Source organism: Macaca fascicularis, chromosome 1 (genome assembly GCF_037993035.2).
Source record: "Macaca fascicularis isolate 582-1 chromosome 1, T2T-MFA8v1.1".
In the NCBI taxonomy this organism is placed as follows: Eukaryota; Metazoa; Chordata; class Mammalia; order Primates; family Cercopithecidae; genus Macaca; species Macaca fascicularis.
In genome coordinates this window covers 211,190,037-211,209,847 of record NC_088375.1, presented here as the reverse complement: position 1 = coordinate 211,209,847, position 19,811 = coordinate 211,190,037, and the positions used below count along the sequence as shown (strand labels likewise).

General features: G+C 50.0%; 1 protein-coding gene and 1 pseudogene across 1 annotated transcript in view; both read right to left on the bottom strand.

The window, feature by feature from the left end:
• CNR2 (cannabinoid receptor 2) overlaps window positions 1-19,512 on the bottom strand; it is a 45,455-nt gene extending 25,943 nt beyond the window's left edge. The window contains exon 1 of the mRNA XM_005544452.5: window positions 19,396-19,512. The gene's annotated coding sequence lies outside the window, so the exon portion shown is untranslated. The remainder of the gene's footprint in view (window positions 1-19,395) is intronic.
• LOC102129769 (BTB/POZ domain-containing protein 6-like) lies at window positions 5,987-8,136 on the bottom strand (annotated as a pseudogene).
• Window positions 19,513-19,811: the final 299 nt, after the last annotated feature.

The window sequence follows — 19,811 nt, the reverse complement described above, 5'->3', positions numbered from 1 at the left end:
GTGGCAAGTCATTTGCCCAAAAACCCATAGCAAGTGGCAGACAAAGCCAGGACTTGAGTTCTTTTTTCTTTTTTTTTCTGGAGACAGAGTCTTGCTCTGTAACCAGGCTGGAGTGCAGTGGCGCGATCTCGGCTCACTGCAACCTCCGCATCCTGGATTCAAGAGATTCTCCTGCCTCAGCCTCCCGAATAGCTGGGACTACAGGTGCACACCACCGCACTCAACTAATTTTTTGTATTTTTAGTAGAGACGGGGTTTTTAATGTTGGCCAGGATGGTCTCGATTCCTCGACCTCGTGATCCCCCCCTTCTCAGCCTCCTAAAGTGCTAGGATTACAGTGTGAGCCACCATGCCCGGCCAACACTTGACTCCTCGTGTCATGAGGTCAGATTGGTAAAGAGGCAGGATTGAATGCATGACTCTGCACAGGGCGAGGGGCCCTGACACCATGCACAATCTTTTGTCTTTATTTCCAGGGACAAATCCCATCTCTTTTCTCTCTTTTTGACTTTGTCTTTTTCTGACCATTTCTTCTCAGTAATGCCTTCATTGCTACCATTAGCTGTCCCTGAGTTATTGTTATTACTATTTCCTTTTTGTAGAGATGGGGTCTCACTATTTTGCCCAGGCTGGTCTCAAACTCCTGGCCTTAAGTGATCCTCCCAAAGTTCATGTTCAGATTACGGGCATGAGCCACCATGCCCTGCCAGGCCCTAGACTTTAGTCCTTTCCCCACCTTCCTGGTGGAGTCTGGACCTTCTCACCCACAAGGATTTGCCCATCAGGCTTTTGGGCTTTGGAGTCAGATAGCACTGAGTTCCAATCTTGCCTCTGCCAAGTATTATTAGCTTTTTGCTCTCAAGTAAAGCCACTCACTTCATTCATCTCTTTCACTCAGTTTCCTCATCCGTAAAACAGGAGTAACAAGTAGTACTTGTCTCAACAGTGGTGGGGAGGCATGAAGACTAATTGAGTTAGCTCAGGCCTGATACAGTGTCTGCCACACACTAAGCCCTCCATGAATGGCTTATATAGCTTATATAGATGCTATATATGTGTACACATTAGAGCTTTTTCCTCACTTTCTCAAGTTCTTTGCTAGTTGGTAACCAATGAGAGTTGTCATCTTTGTTGTGCCCTTGGGCTGGTCGGGGGAGTGTCAAAGAGGGAGGTGAGAGGCAGGAGGGAAGGGTGAGACAGGAAAGCAGAGGGGGAAGACCCTGTCTCCGCTCAGAACTTTTAGAGATGTAAGAACAGGGAACTGAGATTGTGCCAGGGAGCACCTGCCAGCTTGCCGTCATGACGAGAGCCCTGGATCAAGGAGATACGAAGGATGCTGGTTCTAGTCCCAGGTGGAACTTGATGGCTGTGTAACCTCAGGCACAAGAACCTCCTTCTCAGTAGGTCCATCTGCACCAGCAGTGGGTTTTTTGTTTGTTTGCTTGGTTTTTTTTTTTTTTTTTTTTTTTATTTTTATTTTTTTCAGAGTCTTGCTCTGTCACCCAGGCTGGAGGCTGGAATACAGTGGCAAGATCTCGGCTCACTGCAGCCGCCTCCTCCCAGCTTCAAGCAATTTTCCTGCCTCAGCCTCCCAAGTAGCTGGAATGACAGGTGCCTGCCACCATTTTTCTATTTTTAGTAGAGATGGGGTTTCACTATTTTGGCCAGGCTGGTTTTGAACTCCTGACCTCAGGTGATCCACCTGCCTTGGCCTCCCATAGTGCTGGAATTACAGGTGTGAGCCACTGCACCCTGCCTGGAGTGGTTTTTTGATGAGATCTCAAAAGGTCCTTCCAACATGGAAGTTATGCAATTAATCACACGGGGCAGAAAATGGGGGTGTTGTCAGATTGCGAAAGAGATGGCGTGAGAAAGGCAGATCATGAAAGCCTGGAGCAGCAGTTCTCAAACTTCGTGGTCTCAGTGACCCTTTACTGTCTTAAAAGTTACCCTGGCAATAAAGAGCTTTTGTTGATGTAGGTTACACCTATTAGTACTTGCTGTATTAGAGACTAAAACTGAGAACTTAAAAAAAATTAATAATCCTATTGCATGTCAATAGAAAAATTTTTTTTTTTTTTTGAGACGGAGTCTCACTCTGGCTGGAGTAGTCCCACTCTCACCCAGGCTGGAGTGCAGTGGTGCGATCTCGGCTCACTGCAAACTCTGCCTCCCAGTTTCAAGCCATTCTTCCACCTCAGCCTTCCGAGTAGCTGGGACTACAGGTGCGTGCTACCATGCGCCGCTAATTTTTGTATTTTTAGTACAGACAGGGTTTCACCATGTTGGCTAGGCTGGTCTTGAACTCCTGACCTTGTGATCCACCTGCCTTAGCCTCCCAAAGTGCTGGGATTATAGGCATGAGCCACCTCACCTGCCCTGAAATAACATATTTTTAAATGAAAATAACTTTTTCTGGCAAATCTCTTTAATTGTCTGGTTTATGAGAAGGCAGCTGGATTCTTATCTCCACTTCATGCAAACTGTTGCAATATGTTCTTGTGGTTAAACTATGTGAAGAAAATAAATTTGCCACTCTCTCCTGAGTTCTTCCTTTGTGGTAGGCACTGTGAAAGGCCTTTTACAAGCACTGTGTCCTTTTCTGTTATTGTTCAAATCTATACCATTTTTATTTTTTTATTTTTTTGTTTGTTTGTTTTTGAGATGGAGTCTCACTCTGTCACCCAGCCTGGAGTGCAGTGGCAAAATCTTGGCTCACTGCAAGCTCTGCCTCCCGGGTTCACGCCATTCTCCTGCCTCAGCTTCCCAAGTAGCTGGGACTACAGGCACCCACCACCACGCCTGGCTAATTTTTATTTTTTATTTTTTTGTATTTTTAGTAGTGACGGGGTTTCACTGTGTTAGCCAGGAGGGTCTTGATTTCCTGACCTTGTGGTCCGCCCACCTCAGCCTCCAAAGTGCTGGGATTACAGGCGTGAGCCACTGTGCCCAGCCTTTTTTTTTTTTCTTTTCTTTTTTTTAGACAGAGTCTTGCTCTGCTGCCCAGGCTGGAGTACAGTGGCGTAATCTCAGCTCACTGCAGCCTCCACCTCCCGGGTTCAAGTGATTTTCCTGCCTCAGCCTCCCGAGTAGCTGGGATTACAGATGTGCACCACCATGCCCAGCTAATTTTGTATTTATAGTAGAGACAGGGTTTCGCCATGTTGGCCAGGCTGGTCTCCAACTCCTGACCTCAGGTGATCCAATCGCCTCCACCTACCAAAATGCTGGGATAACAGGCATGAGCCACCGCACCTGGCCCGTACTATATATTATTTTTAAATGTTTTCATTCTATTTTCGATGGACAAATAATAATTGTATATATTTATTGTCAGGCCTCTGAGCCCAAGCCAAGCCATCGCATCCCCTGTGACTTGCAAGTATACACCCAGATGGCCTGAAGTAACTGAAGAATCACAAAAGAAGTGCAAATGCCCTGCCTCGCCTTAACCGATGACATTCCACCACAAAAGAAGTGAAAATGGCCGGTCCTTGCCTTAAGCGATGATATTATCTTGTGAAATTCCTTTTCCTGGCTCATCCTGGCTCAAAAAGCTCCCCCACTGAGCACCTTGTGACCCCCACTCCTGCCCGCCAGAGAACAACCCCCCTTTGACTGTAATTTTCCTTTACCTACCCAAATCCTATAAAACGGCCCCACCCTTATCTCCCTTCGCTGACTCTCTTTTCAGGCAGCCCGCCTGCACCCAGGTGAAATAAACAGCCATGTTGCTCACACAAAGCCTGTTCGGTGGTCTCTTCACAGGGATGAGCATGACATTTATGGAATACAATGTGATGTTATGATACATGTATCAAAATTGCTAAAAGAGTAGATTTTAAATGTTGTTACCACAAAGAAATGCACTGTCTCCTTTATCCTCCAAACTGCCCTTGGAGATAGACTGTCTCATTTTCACTATCTTATCTATGAGGAACCAGAGGCTTAGCTAGATGGATTTGCCAAGGTCACAAAGTTTGTAAATGGCAGAGTCAGAATTCAAACTCATATACCTGGTGCCAGACCCTGACCACAGAAGTTGGGCAGCCTAGATGTGAAACCACCTTCGCAAAATTATGACTGAGACAGTGAAAGAGATCTAACCTAACCAACTCTATCTTGCTTCTAATCTCCAAGCTGTCCTTGTTCATTCCTGGGCGTAGGCTGAACTAACTTTGGGAGAAACTTTGTTTAAAACTAAGAGGATAACAGCCCTTTCCCAAAGTACACCTCGTTCTTGCCTGGGGACTAGATTGCCTTTGTAGGACTAACATTAGCCACAAGATTAGAAATTATGGTTTAGGGTCTGGTGTGGTGGCGTCGCCTGTAATCCCAGCACTGAGGCTGGTGGATCACTTGAGGTCAGGAGTTAAGACCAGCCTGGCCAACATGGTGAAACTCTGTCTCTACTAAAGATACAAAAGTTAGCCAGGTGTGGTGGTGCACGCTTGAACCTGGGAGGTGGAGGGTGCAGTGAGCGGAGATTGTGTCACTGCACTCCAGCCTGTGCACAGAGGGGTCTCAGTCTAAAAAAAAAAAAAGAGAGAGAGAAGGAAAGAGAAAGAAAGAAAGAAAGAAAGAGAGAGAGAGAGAAAGAAAAAAGAAAGAAAAGAAAGAAAGAAAAAAAGAAAGAAAACAAACTATGGTTTAGGAGTCATGCAGCTGGAGGCTACAAGATTCTGACCCTCCCTAAACTGCTCCTACGATCAGAGCTTGAGATATTTTGCAGACCCTGCACTTGATGGATCAACTGGCCCCACCCAAATCCATAATCCGGCTCATCTGATCTTACAGCCCCCACCCAGGAACTGACTCAGAGCAAGAGGACAGCTTTGACTCCCTGTGATTTCATCCCTGGCCAATCAGCATTCCTGGCTCACTGGCTCCCCGCAAACAACCAAATTGTCCTTAAAAACTCTGATCCTTGAATGCTGGGGGAGACTGATTTGAGTAATAATAAAATTCCGGTCTCCCGCACAGCCAGCTCTGCGTAAATTACTCTTTCTCTATTGCAATTCTCCTGTCTCAATGAATTGGCTCTGTCTAGGTGGCAGGCAAGGTGAACCCCTAGGGGCTTACAGACAGAAGGGCACGGGGTCTGTCTTATACCTCCGGGCAACCATCTCTTCCCTGATCTCATTTTTTTTTTTTTGAGACAGAGTTTCACTCTTGTTACCCAGGCTGGGATGTAGTGGTATGATCTCAGCTCACTGAAACCTCCGCCTCCCAGGTTCAAGCAATTCTCTTGCCTCAGCCTCCCAAGTAGCTGTGATTACAGGCATATGCCACCACGCCCGGCCAAGTTTGCATTTTTAGTAGAAATGGGGTTTCTCCATGTTGATCAGGCTGGTCTTGAACTCCTGACCTCAGGTGATCCGCCCGCCTTGGCCTCCCAAAGTGCTTGGATTACAGGCATGAGCCACCGCGCCCGGCCTCCCTGATCTTATTTTTATCCTTCCCACCTTGGATCATTTTATTGAGCCATGCTTCCAGCAACCAAATTGTCCTTAAAAACTCTGATCCTCAAATGCTGGGGGAGACTGATTTGAGTAATAGGACACTAGAATGGTCGCTCCACGGGAGTGAGGTGAGGACTTACTCTCTGTTTTGTTCACCCCTGTATCTTAAGTGCAGCTGCCTCACCCATGGTCACTGCTCAGTAACTTTGTTTGTTTGTTTATTTATTTATTTATTTAATATTTTTTAATTTTTGGCAAGCTTTATTACAGAAGTCCATTATTTTAAGTGACTTTTTGCCAATTTTAAATGTGTAAGGAAGGTCTAAAGTGAAGCTTGGAACCACTTAGTATCCAAGAGCGTGGCAGGAACATCCAACCCCTCAAAGCAGGTGGCATGGGTGCCACTGGGAGGGGATCTGGGGCCTGTGTTGTGCCCTAAATCTTCCTCCACCTGAGACATGTACCCCAGTGTACCAGAGATGCCTAAGACTCCAATCCTCCAGCTCTGGCTGTGTGGAAAAGGTGCCTACTTCACAGAATCAAGCTTCAGTTGACTACATGCCAAAGACAGACAAGGTTAAATGTGGCCTTTCATGGTGTCAAGAAGCAGTTAATGTCCTGACTTCCCCTCCACTCACTGGCCGACCTGCTGCAGCCTCCCTGGGCACCTCAGGCACAGAAGATGAGCTCAGGGATCTGCCCACCCTGGACCCCAGTCCCGTTGGTGCTGTCCCAGGAGCACTGGAACTGGAAGGCCACCTTTCCGCACTGCACTTCCGTCATCCCCTCCTGCCCAAAGTAGCTGAGGTTGCTGCCATCCAGGACAGCACTGGCGGTGTAGCAGATGTCTTGTTCAACCTGGACCGGGTGTTCAAACCAGACCGGGAAGGTGTTACCGGATCCGTCCGACATGAACTTGGTCAGGTTCTGAGCCAGAACCATCCCGAGCCGCTTGAGCTCAATCTTCACGCTGTACTCAGCCTTCCCAGAGCTGGACCCATACAGGCTCAGCCCCGCAATAAATACCCTTCTGTCCACTGCAAACTGGATGCTGTCACAGTGCCCGCGGTACTGCCATTGGTTGCTGCGGTAAACAGAAGACTGGAATCGGTGGCACCTCTGCGGGGAGAGGCCCTTCCTCTTGGTCAGGGGGAAGTCCAGGCGGGGCTTGTTGGTGGCCGTGTACCACAGGAAGATGGCGTGGGTCTCCTCCAGAGTCAGGATGTCTGCTTGCGCAGCGCCCTTGGCAAATTCCTCTAGGGTCATGGTTGGAATTCGGACCAGCTAGAGGGCTCGCCCCAAAACGTGCCTCTTGTTTCCTGGGGTGACTGGCAGCCCCTGCCTCTTGCACTCTGCCTCGGCCCAGTTCAGGAGGGCCTCGAAGACCACCTCCTCCTTGGTGTTGAAGGCCTCCCGAGTGATAATGATCTCCAATGTCTGCCGGTCTATCTCACAAAAGCCTTCGGACCGCAAGACCATCTCGGCCTGTGCGTCGATGAACTCCCAGCAGCGCTGCATCAGCTCGGGCTCCTCAAACAGCCGGCTCTGGGACAGCAGGACGCAGGCGTTCTTGGCTTTCAGACTTGTCTCCAGAAAGTTGATGCAGGCTTTTGCCAATGCTGGGACGATGTACTTCTTAGCAGCGTACAGAGTGGCCAGCACCATGTCAGCTTCCAGATCGATCTCATCACTGTACATGTACTTTAAGAGGATCAGAAAGGCTACAGGCTCCACGTCTGGAATGTGAATTTCAGATTTGACTTCCGCCAGGTCCCCGTAGAACATGGTATAGAAGACGGAGCTGCGACAGCCAGGACGTACTTGTGGGCGGGCACCGTCCTGGTCGCCGCCGGGGGCCCCAAGACAAAGTGCACATCGGCCATGAGCTCGTTGTTTTTTTGTTTTTTTTTTTTGAGACGGAGTCTCGCTCTGTCGCCCAGGCTGGAGTGCAGCGGCACGATCTCCACTCACTGCAAGCTCCGCCTCCCGGGTTCACGCCATTCTCCTGCCTCAGCCTCCCGTGTAGCTGGGACTACAGGCGCCCGCCACCGCGCCGGGCTAATTTTTTGTATTTTTAGTAGAGACGGGGTTTCACCGTGTCAGCCAGGATGGTCTCGATCTCCTGACCTCATGATCCGCCCGTCTTGGCCTCCCAGAGTGCTGGGATTACAGGCGTGAGCCACCGCACCCGGCCGAGCTCGTTGTTGATGAGCGCGTTCCTCTCCCGCAGCGTGGGGCGGCAGCACCGCCATTCCGGGCTCTCCAGGTGGTTGTTGCAGAGTGTGGGAGGCGCGGGCGCGGGGGCGCTGTGCAGGCTGCGCTGCCCGGCCTTCCTGCCCACAGCGGCGCCGGCATTGCTGTTGGCTAGGTCCGCCGCCGTGAATGGGGCCTTGGGGGCAGCCTCGGCGCCTGTGGATCCCCGCCCGCGCCCTCGCGCCGCACGGGGGCCTCGGGAGCGGTTCTGCAAGCAAAAGCAGGGAGGTCGGGCGCTGAGCGACGCGGCGGTGAAGGCAGGCCAGGGGCAGCAGCATGCATGGGCGGCGGCGGCGGCGCTGCGACCCGCGGGGCTGCCACCCGTGCCCCTGCCACCCCCGCCCTTGCGACCCTGCCAGAGCCTAACCTAGCGCAGTCCGGCCAGGCCCGGCCGCAACAATAACTGTTTCTTAGTGGATTGGTTGGAGGTATTCTCTTTGACACTTGCGAACATCCTCAAGGAGGGTAACCTGCTTTCTGATTTTCAAAGTGAGGCCGGGTGCAGTGACTCACACCTGTAATCCCAGGAATTTGGGAGGCTGAGGTGGGAGAAGCCCTTGGGCCCAGGAGTTCAAGACAAGCCTGGGCAGGAAGACCCTGCCTCTACAAATAAAAAAAATTAGCCAGGGGTGGTGGTGCATGACTGTGGTCCCAGATACTTGGGAGGCTGAGGTGGGAGGACCACTTGAGCCCAGGTGGTTGAAGCTACAGCTAGCCGTGAACGTGCCACTTCACTCCAGCCTGGGTGACAGAGACCCCAGGCTTTGTCTAAAACAAACAAACAAAAAAGCATTTTTTTTTTTTTTTTTAACGTGCATCAGTAAGAAGGGCATGCCTGGGTTAACATATCAAAAGTGCTCCTCAAAGGATCTGTGAAACAGCCTTGCAGAACCTAACCTGCCAGGCCATAAATGCAAGGGTGAAAATGGGATTGTGGGGAGCTTAGTTGTGTAAAACGCAATTAATCCTCACAGTAAGTCAGGAAGGGTGATCCTATTATCATCATCTCTGTTTTGCAGACAAGGAGACCGAGGCGCAAAGATGCAGTGACTTGTCTGAGGTTGCACAAAAGAGCAGAGCCGAATGTAACCCAACCCTGTGCCCAGGACTGCAACTGTCACAGGGGCCTGCCTCCAAGTTGCTCAGCTGGCTCCTGTGGCTTTCTCCTGGTGACTTCTCTCTAATCTTTCTGGGGGGCCCTTTGAAATGTTGAAAAATTGCATTTGGACTCCCTATTTTCTGCTTTACCAGATTCTAGAGTTCACACTGCCTGAAGACAGGCATCTTAGCTTTGCCCCATGAGGGAGCTCCCTTGTGATCCAGGGGATGTCACTCGGATCCTCTGGGGTTTTTGTTTGCTTGTTTGTTTGTTTTTTGTTTTGGAGTCTCGCTCTGTCACCCAGGCTGGAGTGCGGTGGTGTGATCTCGGCTCACTGCAGCCTCTGTCTCCCAGGTTCAAGTGATTCTCCTGGCTCAGCCTCCCGAGTAGCTTGGGATTACAGGAGCCTGCCACCACGCCCAGCTATTTTTTTGTTGTTGTTGTATTTTTGTTAGAGACAAGGCTTCACCATGTTGGCCAGGCTGGTCTCAAACTCCTGACCTCAGGTGATCCACCTGGTGCTGCTTCCAAGTGCTGGAATTACAAGTGTGAGCCACTGTGCCTGGCCAATCTTCATTTTTATAACAAGAACTAAAAGGCCTATCTCCCTCTTTCAAAGAAAGTCTACTATAGAAAATTATGTGATGCTCTGTGATGTTAAAGTGTAAATGACTGATTAGCATGTGTGGATCTCCTTCACCTGAGGGTAGCCTGTTACTGTGAAATCTCAGTCAGCCATTGGGAAGTATGCATTTGACTGGGGGTGGGAGGAGCATTGTTAAAATCACTCCTGGAAGTGGCCAGTCCCCCGTTCTGTCCATGAAGTGCTCTCTGTAGGAAAGGCAACTTTCATACAAAGTAGGCATTATAACCAGGGGACAGAGAGGCCTGCCCCTGATGATGAGGACTTTTCATGGTGGCTTCTTTCTAAAGCAGGAGTAGGATAGGGTTAACCACATAATGAACATTCTGAATCACCTGCGATTTGCCTTCAGGCCACTCTATCTCTTCCTGGCTTGGTCAGATCCCAAAGGGTAGAGCCCCTGCCCTAGCCATGATTCTGGTTTGCTTATAGGGTTGCATCGGTTGGGGGTTGCGGTTGCAATTCAGGCTGGTTCCCAGAACAGAAGAGGGGAGTTTGTGAAGCGATGTGGAGAGCCACGGAGGCTCAGCTCTTGAAACACTCTGGTGATTATGACAATAGTAGCAACTAATACTGAAATCGTACCTACTGTATACTGTGTGTCAGGCACTATTCTCTGCACTTTTCTTTTCTTTCTTTTTTTTTTTGAGATGACTCTGGCCCTGTCACCCAGGCTGGAGTGTAGTGGATCTCGGCTCACTGCAACCTCTGCCTCCCAGGTTCAAGCAATTCTCTTGCCTCAGCTTCCCAAGTAGCTGGGATTACAAGTACCTGTCAGCATGCCAGCTAGTTTTTGTATTTTTAGTAGAGATGGGGTTTCACCATGTTGGCCAGGCTTGTCTTGAACTCCTGACATCAGGTGATCCACCTGCTTCGGCCTCCCAAAGTTCTGGGATTACAGGTGTGAGCCACCACGCCCAGCCATCTTTGCACTTTATATATTGTATATATTTCCATATTATATATTCTACACACAAGTCCATGATGGGGGACTAGTATCACTCCTGTTCTGTAGCTGGGGAAACCAGCATCAGCAGAGAGGCTTGACTCATGGGGCTGGTAAGATCTGTGAGTGGTGGCAAAAGGGCTGGAGGGGACAAAGGGACAAGCTGGGCAGAGGCTGATGGATGAATTAAGCCTGGCATGGGGACTCAGGCCATGGAGAGAAGAGGAACGGCAGGGATAGGCCAGACATCTGGGGAGCTGACCTGTAAGTTCCTTCTACCTCTCTATAATAGAATTAAGGTGCATTTGTGCATCTGTTGGCTTTTGGTCACTGGGACTATAACAAAGAAGACATGTTACAATCTCTGGCCTGGGATTTGGGATCTAGTGGGATCACAGGACACTCTGTCAAGCCAACACTCTATCAAGCCAGTCTCAGGCCTTGGGAGCCAAACTTGCAAGGCGGCCTGGATTTCTAGTTCCCGTTCCTGCTCTGTGTAAAAGAGATTCTCAATTGGTTCTGAACACAGATTCTCAGTTGGTCCTGAACTTACTTTCGGAACCAACTGAGAATAAGGAGGAAATAGGTAGACAGAGGCAGCCTGAATCATAGTTGTGAGTTCTGATTCTGCTCCCACTCTGATGTTTTTTGGAGAACTAGGCTTAAGCTGTCTTCCTCCCTCAGACTCTCCAGTAGTGGGACTCCAGGCCCACGCCACTGTACCCACCTCCTGCCCCTTATTAAAGCTGTGGTCTCTCGTGCAAATTACGTCGTCTCCTTGAGCCTCACTGTCCTTGTCTGTAAAATGGGAATAATGAAAATATCTCCACTCAGCACTGTTGTGAGGATTAAATGGGATGTGTGGGCCATAGAAAACTTAATTTTATAAACCCCAGAGGAAATTACTGGAGCTATTTCATAATTTTCTCTGGCCCATGAAAAAGGAAGTGATGGCCGGGCGCGGTGGCTCACGCCTGTAATCCCAGCACTTTGGGAGGCCGAGGCGGGCGGATCACAAGGTCAGGAGATCGAGATCACGGTGAAACCCCGTCTCTACTAAAAATTACAAAAAATTAGCCGGGCGCGGTTGTGGGCGCCTGTAGTCCCAGCTACTCGGGAGGCTGAGGCAGGAGAATGGCGTGAACCCGGGAGGCGGAGCTTGCAGTGAGCCAAGATCGCGCCACTGCACTCCAGCCTGGGCTGGGCGACAGAGCGAGACTCCGTCTCAAAAAAAAAAAAAAAAGGCCGGGCGCGGTGGCTCAAGCCTGTAATCCCAGCACTTTGGGAGGCCGAGACGGGCGGATCACAAGGTCAGGAGATCGAGACCATCCTGGCTAACCCGGTGAAACCCCGTCTCTACTAAAAAATACAAAAAACTAGCCGGGCGAGGTGGCGGGCGCCTGTAGTCCCAGCTACTCCGGAGGCTGAGGCAGGAGAATGGCGTGAACCCGGGAGGCGGAGCTTGCAGTGAGCTGAAATCCGGCCACTGCACTCCAGCCTGGGTGACAGAGCGAGACTCCGTCTCAAAAAAAAAAAAAAAAAAAAAGAAAAAGGAAGTGATTTTAAATCAAATGTACTATTTACAATAACTGTATTGTTTAAATTTTTCTCTTTTTTTAATCTCCCTCCCTGCCTTGCCTCCCTGCCTTGCCTCCCTGCCTTGCCTGCCTTGCCTGCCTGCCTGCAGTTTTGCCATGTTGCCCACGTTGGTCTTGAACTTCTGAGCTCAAGTGATCCAGCTTGAGCTTCAGCACTTCCCAAAGTGCTGGGATTATAGGCGTGAGCCACCGCACCCAGCCAGTTTATACTTTCTAAAAGTAATTTTCTGTTTGCTATATGATGAGATAAAATAGGTCTCATCGAGCTGGGAGGGGTGGCATGTGCCTATAGCCCCAGCTACTTAGGAGATTGAGATGAGAGGATGGCTTGAGTCTAGGAGGTCAAGGCTTCAGGGAGCCATGATTGCACCGCTGCACTCCAGCCTGGGTGACAAAGTGAGACTCTGTGTCAAAAAAAAAAAAAAAAAAAAAAAAAGAAAAAATATAGGCCGGGCACGGTGGCTCACGCTTGTAATCCCAGCACTTTGGGAGGCCGAGGCAGGTGGATCATCTGAGGTCGGGAGTTCAAGACCAGCCTGACCAACATGGAGAAACCCCGTCTCTACTAAAAATACAAAATTAGCCGGGGTGGTGGCACATGCCTGTAATCCCAGCTACTCGGGAGGCTGAGGCAGGAGAATCGCTTGAACCCGGGAGGCGGAGGTTGCAGTGAGCCGAGATTGCGCCATCGCACTCCAGCCTGGGCAAAAAGAGTGAAACTCTGTCTCAAAAAAAAAAAAAAAGAGAAGAAAAGTCATGTCTCAGGGCCCTATTTGCATGCCTCTCTGTATATGCCTTGCAGGTGTAGATCTCTTTTATGCCCAGTACAGGAAAAGATAGAATACATCTTATTCTCTCTTCTTACCAACCTTTGAAATGTTGTGAAGTACTAGGATTTCTCTAATATGCCATATAAGAAAGTTGATCAGATAAATGTAATTTATGAATCTTGAAGCAAGCCGAGCATGGCGACTCACTCCTGTAATCCCAGCACTTTAGGAGGACGAGGTGGGCAGATCACCTGAGGTCAGGAGTTCAGGACCAGCCTGGCCAACATGGTGAAACCCTATCTCTACTAAAAATACGAAAAAATTAGCCAGGTGTGTGGCATGCACCTGTAATCCCAGCTACATGGGGGTCTGAGGCAGGAGAATCTCTTGAACCTAGGAGGCAGAGGTTGGGAAGCGGAGGTTGCAGTGAGCTGAGATCGCGCCACTACACTCCAGCCTGGTGATAGAGGGAGACCTTGTCTCAAAAAAAAGAAGAGAAAGGCCGGGCGCGGTGGCTCAAGCCTGTAATCCCAGCACTTTGGGAGGCCGAGGCGGGCGGATCACAAGGTCAGGAGATCGAGACCACAGTGAAACCCCGTCTCTACTAAAAATACAAAAAATTAGCCGGGCGTGGTGGCGGGCGCCTGTAGTCCTAGCTACTCAGGAGGCTGAGGCAGGAGAATGGCGTGAACCCAGGAGGCGGAGCTTGCAGTGAGCCGAGATCGCGCCACTGCACTCCAGCCTGGGCAACAGCGTGAGACTCCGTCTCAAAAAAAAAAAAAAAAAAGAGAGAAAAAAGAATCTTGAAGCAAATCTGCAGAGGAGTTAACACCGTCATTTCCTCATATTTTGTCTTCTCTTCTTTTCTTTTTTTTTGAAATGGAGTCTTGCTCTGTTGCCCAGGCTGAAGTGCAGGGTGTGATCTCAGCTCACTGCAACCTCTGCTGCCCAGGTTCAAGCATGTCTCCGGCCTCAGCCTCCCAAGTAGCTGGGATTACAGGCATTGCCACTACACCTGGCTAATTTTTGTATTTTTTTAGTAGAGATGGGGTTTCACCATGTTGGCCAGGCTGCTCTCAAACTCCTGGCCTCAAGTGATCCGCCTACCTCAGTCTCCCAAAGTGCTGAGATTACAGGCGTGAGTTACCATACCCAGCTTCCTTGTATTTTTGACATCAGTTTCTTATGCTGTCTTTAATCATTGGCTCAGTAAGTGTATAAATTAAATGATATCAGATTAAGAGCAAAAACGATGTAAAGCCATGTATCAGCCAAAGCTGTGGCTGAATGACTGATTGCCTGGTTGTGAGTCATGAGATAGTTTGTTCTATCACCACTAACTATCGCTGCTTTTTTTTTTTTTTTTTTTTTTGAGATGGAGTCTTCCTCTGTTACCAGGCTGCAGTAGCACTATCTCAGCTCACTGCAACCTCTGGCTCCCTGATTCAAGCAATTCTCCTGCCTCAGCCTCCTGAGTATCCGGGATGACAGTCATGTGCCACCACGCCCAGCTAATTTTTGTATTTTTAGTAGAGATGGGGTTTCACCATGTTGGCCAGCATGGTCTTGATATCCTGACCTCATGATTTGCCCGCCTGGGCCTCCCAAAGTGCTGGGATTACAGGCATGAACCACCATGCCTGGCCAATTATCCCTTTTTAAATATTTATTTGGAGATAGGGATCTTGCTGTGTCACCCAGGCTAGAGTGCAGTAGCCCAATCTCAGCTCACTGCAGCCTTGAATTCCTGGGCTCAAGCGATGCCTGGCTATAACTGCTGGATTTGATTCTTCCACTTATCCTAGGAAGATCTCACATTGAGAAAAATATCTTTTAAACATTACAATAATTATTCACTAATTTTTTAAAAAATGGAAACAGGAATTAAGACCTTCTAATGATGTGAACCTTCTGGAACATCTCCTTGCCTGGTGGGAAAAACTGGTAGAAAGTAGTGGGAAGACAGACTTGGGTTTGACTCCTGTCTCTGCCTGTTGTGTCTAAGCCTTGGTGGCCTCATCTGTCAAATGGGCCCATTGGAAGGGAGGGAGGGCTACAGAAGGTCGGTGAAGCAGCCTCTGGCTCCTCCCTTGCTCTCAGTGGGCTCTATTCCCCAGCTCCCAGCTCCATCAGAGTCTCCAGGACCCAAACAGACCCAGGGGGAGACACAGAGGACAAACTCAATGAATTTGGATGGAGGCAACACCGTGAACGCAGCTGTGGCTCTCAAAGAGGAACTTAGGGGTGGCCTCAACCTCTAGGGAGGCAAGGGAGCTGCTGAGAGATGGGTGGGGTGGTGGGGGTAGGGGAGTGGGAAAAGCTGTCTTTGACTCACTGTATGAGCAGAAGATCAGAGACCTCCTCTCTGGGCAGTGGGAGCACGTGGGGGAGGGGAGGAAAAGCCGTGAAGCTCACGGGACACCGAACCATGAAGTCACCTCTGCTCACGGGCTCACCCACATCCTCCCCGACTGGATGGGGCCCCAGCAGCCTTCACTCCCTCGCCTGCTGGGGAATCCTTTCCTCCCTGCTCGGCCCTGTCTCCACTATGCAGTTCCTCCCCCATTAATCTGCCCTTGTCTGTCATTGTCTCTCCTTGGCATTTGAGGTCTTTGCTGCATGGAGTGAGGACTGAGTACATCCTTTCTCTCCCCAGGAGATGGAGGGAAAAGAGAACAGTTTTACACTGTTCTGCGTTCTGCTGGAAGAAGGCTGAGACCTGATCTTACTCTTCTGGTGGTCCCTGCAGCGTAGCTGGAGGCTGAGAGCCTTGGCCATGCGTGGGTTCCCACTATGCCCTCTCCCAAGACTTTAGCGTCCTCGTTTATCGCTTGGGGAGAGAAAGAGAAGTGTCTTTATAGGACCGAGGTGAGGATTACATAAGATAATGCCTAAGCACAGGCAGGGAAGCTCTGTCAGAAATCATCCTGAAAACAGGAAGTCACCTGGGCCAAGGGCTAGAGCCTCAGGGTCTTGGCACAGTGTGGACACCTCGCAGGCTGGATTAGACTGCTCAGTTTGGGGTGGGGGGAGAGAAGCCAGCCATATTCATATGATATCCCCCCAGTTTCCTCCCCAGCACAGGTTCTCAGGTTGTCCACCTGATGGCATCTGAAACACAGCCCGGCAAGCGACACAGTAAAGACAACCCTGGTGATGATTCCCCGAGCCGGCACTGCATCTCTGTACCTAGAAGCATTTCCACTCCCGTTCTCCTATTTGATTCCCACCACAATATGACTCGGTTCTGGATCCAGATTGACCTGGACTTGAGTCTCAGCTTTGCCATTACCACCAGTTGTGGGACCATGGACAAGTCTCTCTCTTTCTTTTTTTTTTTTTTGAGACAGGAACTTGCTCAATTGCCCAGGCAATAATAGCTCACTGCAGCCTCAATCTCCCAGGCTTAAACAATCCTTCCACCTCAGCCTCCTGAGTAGCTGGGACCACAGGCATGTGCCACCACGCCTGGCTAATTTTTTAATTTTTTTTTTTTTTTTTTTGTAAAGAGAGGGTCTCACTGTGTTTCCTAGACTGGTCTTGAACTGCTGAGCTCAAGCTATCCTCCTGCCTGGGCCTCCCAAAGTGCCAAGATTACAGGTGTGAGCCACCATGCCCGGCCCCTTGGACAAGTCTTAAGCTTGTGTGAGCTTCAGTTTCTCACCTTGCAAATGTGGTTAGTGATAGCAGCCCCCTCCTAGACTGTGGTGAGGACTGAATGAGGAACGGTCACAGAGCTCAAATGTGTAATAAATTCTTCATCAATGTTCTCTTAAGAAAAAAACAAGAGTGGATCACCTGAGGTCGGGAGTTCGGGACCAGCCTGGCCAACATGCAAAAACCCCATCTCTACTAAAAATACAAAATTAGCTGGGCATTATGGTACGTGCCTGTAATCCCAGCTACTTGGGAGGCTGAGGCAGAAGAATTGCTTGAACCCAGGAGGCAGAGGTTGTGGTGAGCCGAGATCGTGCCATTACACTCCAGCCTGGGCAACAAGAGCAAAACACTGTCTCAAAAAAAAAAAAAAAAGAAAGAAGAAAAAGAAAATAAAGAAACAAACAAACAAACAAAACAAGAGCCCCTTTGAGGCAGGTTGGGAATGCTATGATAGTGTCATTTTTAGAGTTGAAGAAACTGAGGTTCAGAAAGGTGATGTGACTTGCGCCAGGTCGCCTGAGTAATTGATGAGGGAGACTTGGGTTTCCATGTGATTCCACGTGACTGATAGCACACGCTCTGAACCCACAGCGCAGGACTCTGCTCACACTGGCTCCGCTCACACTGGCTCCGCTATTCCTTGGCTATGTGACACTGAGCAAGTCAACACTGCTGCTGAGTCTTGCTTTTTCTTATCTGTAAGATAGGGCTGCCTGTCTCTTTTCAGAGTGCCCTTTGTGTCTCACGGCTTGGGGACTTTTTTCAGGGGTGAGAATAGGAAGCAGAAGCTATTTGAAGACAACCCGTCTTCCTGTCTTTTCTTGAGAACCTGAGTGCAGTGAGAAGGTTAGGCCACGTGGGTGGCAGGTGGGGAGAGAAGAGTGTCCATCTGCCATCCACAGCCAAGGGGAGAGGAGAGATTGTCCTTGGCTGGGAGGGGGCCAGAGGTCATGGGCACCTGGACTCTGCTTTCTGGAGAGATGGTGGGACCTCTTGGGAAAGTCACTGGGTGATCCTGGATATCAAAATGAGACACAGTGGTTTCAGGTCTTACAAAGAATCTGGACTCCAGCATGCCAGGGAAGTGGGCAAGGCTGGACTTCAGACAGTCAAGCCCATTTGGGCAATGGGCATCCATCGTAGGAGGACCCAGGAGCCTCCGTCACGCTTATGTTCTGTGTGTCCTCTGGGTCAATGTGCGTGGCTGGGAGTGGGAGTGAGGGAAACTCAGTGCACTTGGACATTTCATTTCCTCCTAGCCCGATAGGATGAGGCTCAGAGTCCTATTGAATGTTATATAATCTGAATAAAGGGAAGACCATTTTACGCACACCTGAGGGCATGCAGTAAGAGTGACTGGTACTGTAAAATGAGGAGGGAAGCGATGGGGCTGGCACTGGAGGGCTCTGCTTGACTGAGCCAGGCTGCCATTTTCCCGTCTTCACTGCCTTAGCCTGGCCTTAGCCGGCCAAAGGGTAAAGAATACGCTTCACCTGCCCAGGGCAGGTGAGGGGGTCTTTCTGGTAAGCCACAAGGTGGTAAAAGAGCTGGGGCCAGGATTATTGGGACTCCACCTCCTGAGGTCTCCCTGAACTTCTCCCCAGCCACCGTCCTGGCTTTCATGCTGCCAACGTGTCTACTTGTCACTCATTCGAGGGAAAAGCAGCCAGGCCTCATTTTATCCTCATCTCAAATCCACAGCAAGAGCAGAGGGGGTGAAGATCAAACTCTCCACCACAGCCATTCCTGAGCCCTGTGCTGCTGCCCTCCCTGTGCTCGCATCAGACAGTTCACCCTGGCAACAAGCCTGTGAGTGACTGTCTCAGGCCCGTATTTCTCAGAAGAGGATGCTGAGTGGTAGAGAAATGAGTGATTTGCCTGAGGCCATTGAGCTTCCAGTGGCAGAGCAGGGATTCAGACCTGGACGCTGACCCCAGGGCACACTGGAAAATATTGCTCTTCCCTCTGCTGAGTAGAACTTACTCCAGAACAGACCCCTGGCCTGCTGAGTCCAGTGTGCCCCTAACACTACCTCGTGGTCTCCCCATCTATAAAATGAGCACACGGGACTCACCTGGTCATCTCAAAGGCCTTTGCCAGCCCTTGTCCTTTCCTGGCCCCCATCTACTGCTACAGTCCACACCTTGTAAGGCAGGATAGCCTGGTGGCTGAAGGGTGGGCCTCGAAGCCAGACTGCCTAGGCTCAAGCCAATACTCTCATTCAATGCCCGTGTGATTTCAGGTGAGTCACCTAGCCTCCACCTATCAAGTGGGCCATAGTGATAGCGCCTACTGCATACAGCTGTTGTGAGGATTAAATAAATCAAACCACTAAAGGCTCTCAGGGCAGCGCCTGGCACACAGTAAGGCCATCTGTGTGTATGTGTAATTCTTGTCTCTCTAATGAAATGAAAGCCAAAGTCCTGATTCTTGGTCCTAGGGGGAGGATGCCAGCCCTGAGCATTCCTGCGAATGGTCCTCCACAACCCCAGGTGTCCTGAAATGACATCTATCCCCTGCCCCAGACAGGCCCACCTGGCTTCTTGTGTCCCTGGAGGGAAGGGATAAGGTAAGAATACAGGTTTTGGCCAGGCGCAGTGGCTCACACCTGTAATCCCAGCATTTTGGGAGGCCAAGGTGGGCGGATCACCTGAAGTCGGGAGTTCCAGACCAGCCTGGCCAATATGGTAAAACCCTGTCTCTACTAAAAATACAAAAATTAGCCGGGCGTGATAGTGCACACCTGTAATCCCAGCTCCACGGGAGGCTGAGGCAGGAGAATCGCTTGAACCTGGGAGGCAGAGGTTGCAGTGAGCCGAGATCGCGCCACTATACTTTAGCCTGGTCAACAGAGCAAAACTCTGTCTCAAAAACAAACAAACAAACAAACAAAAAACAAAAAAGCATACAGGTTTTGTGGAATGAGGAAGAAGCCTAAAATAAACAACAAAAAAAGCTACTTACGGTTGTGTTGTGGGTGACTGGGCACCGGGAGCTGCCGGGGGCTGAGGAGTCCCAATTGTTTTCTGTCCTCTCCCAGGACCTGGCCCTGGGTGCCACTCAGAGCACCTGTTGAGTGCCACCCCCAAGCCAGCTTTCTCTTGCTTTTGTACTTTCTCACAGATGAGTGAGTGTGAGGAGGTCTGGCCTTCCGTGCCTGTTACCACTTCCCCTCCAGGTCCCTGGTGCCACAATGCTCTTGGCCCTGCGGTTGAGTCCTCTCTCACAACGAACTCTGGCCAGGGTGAGGCATGGGCCTAGACCCTGGAGTCAAAGGACTTGGGTTCTAATCCAGCCTCATTAAGATGTTGATTCACTTAACCTCCCTAAAGGCAAGTTTCTTTATCTGTAAAATGAGGATAATGCACCAGCATTACAAT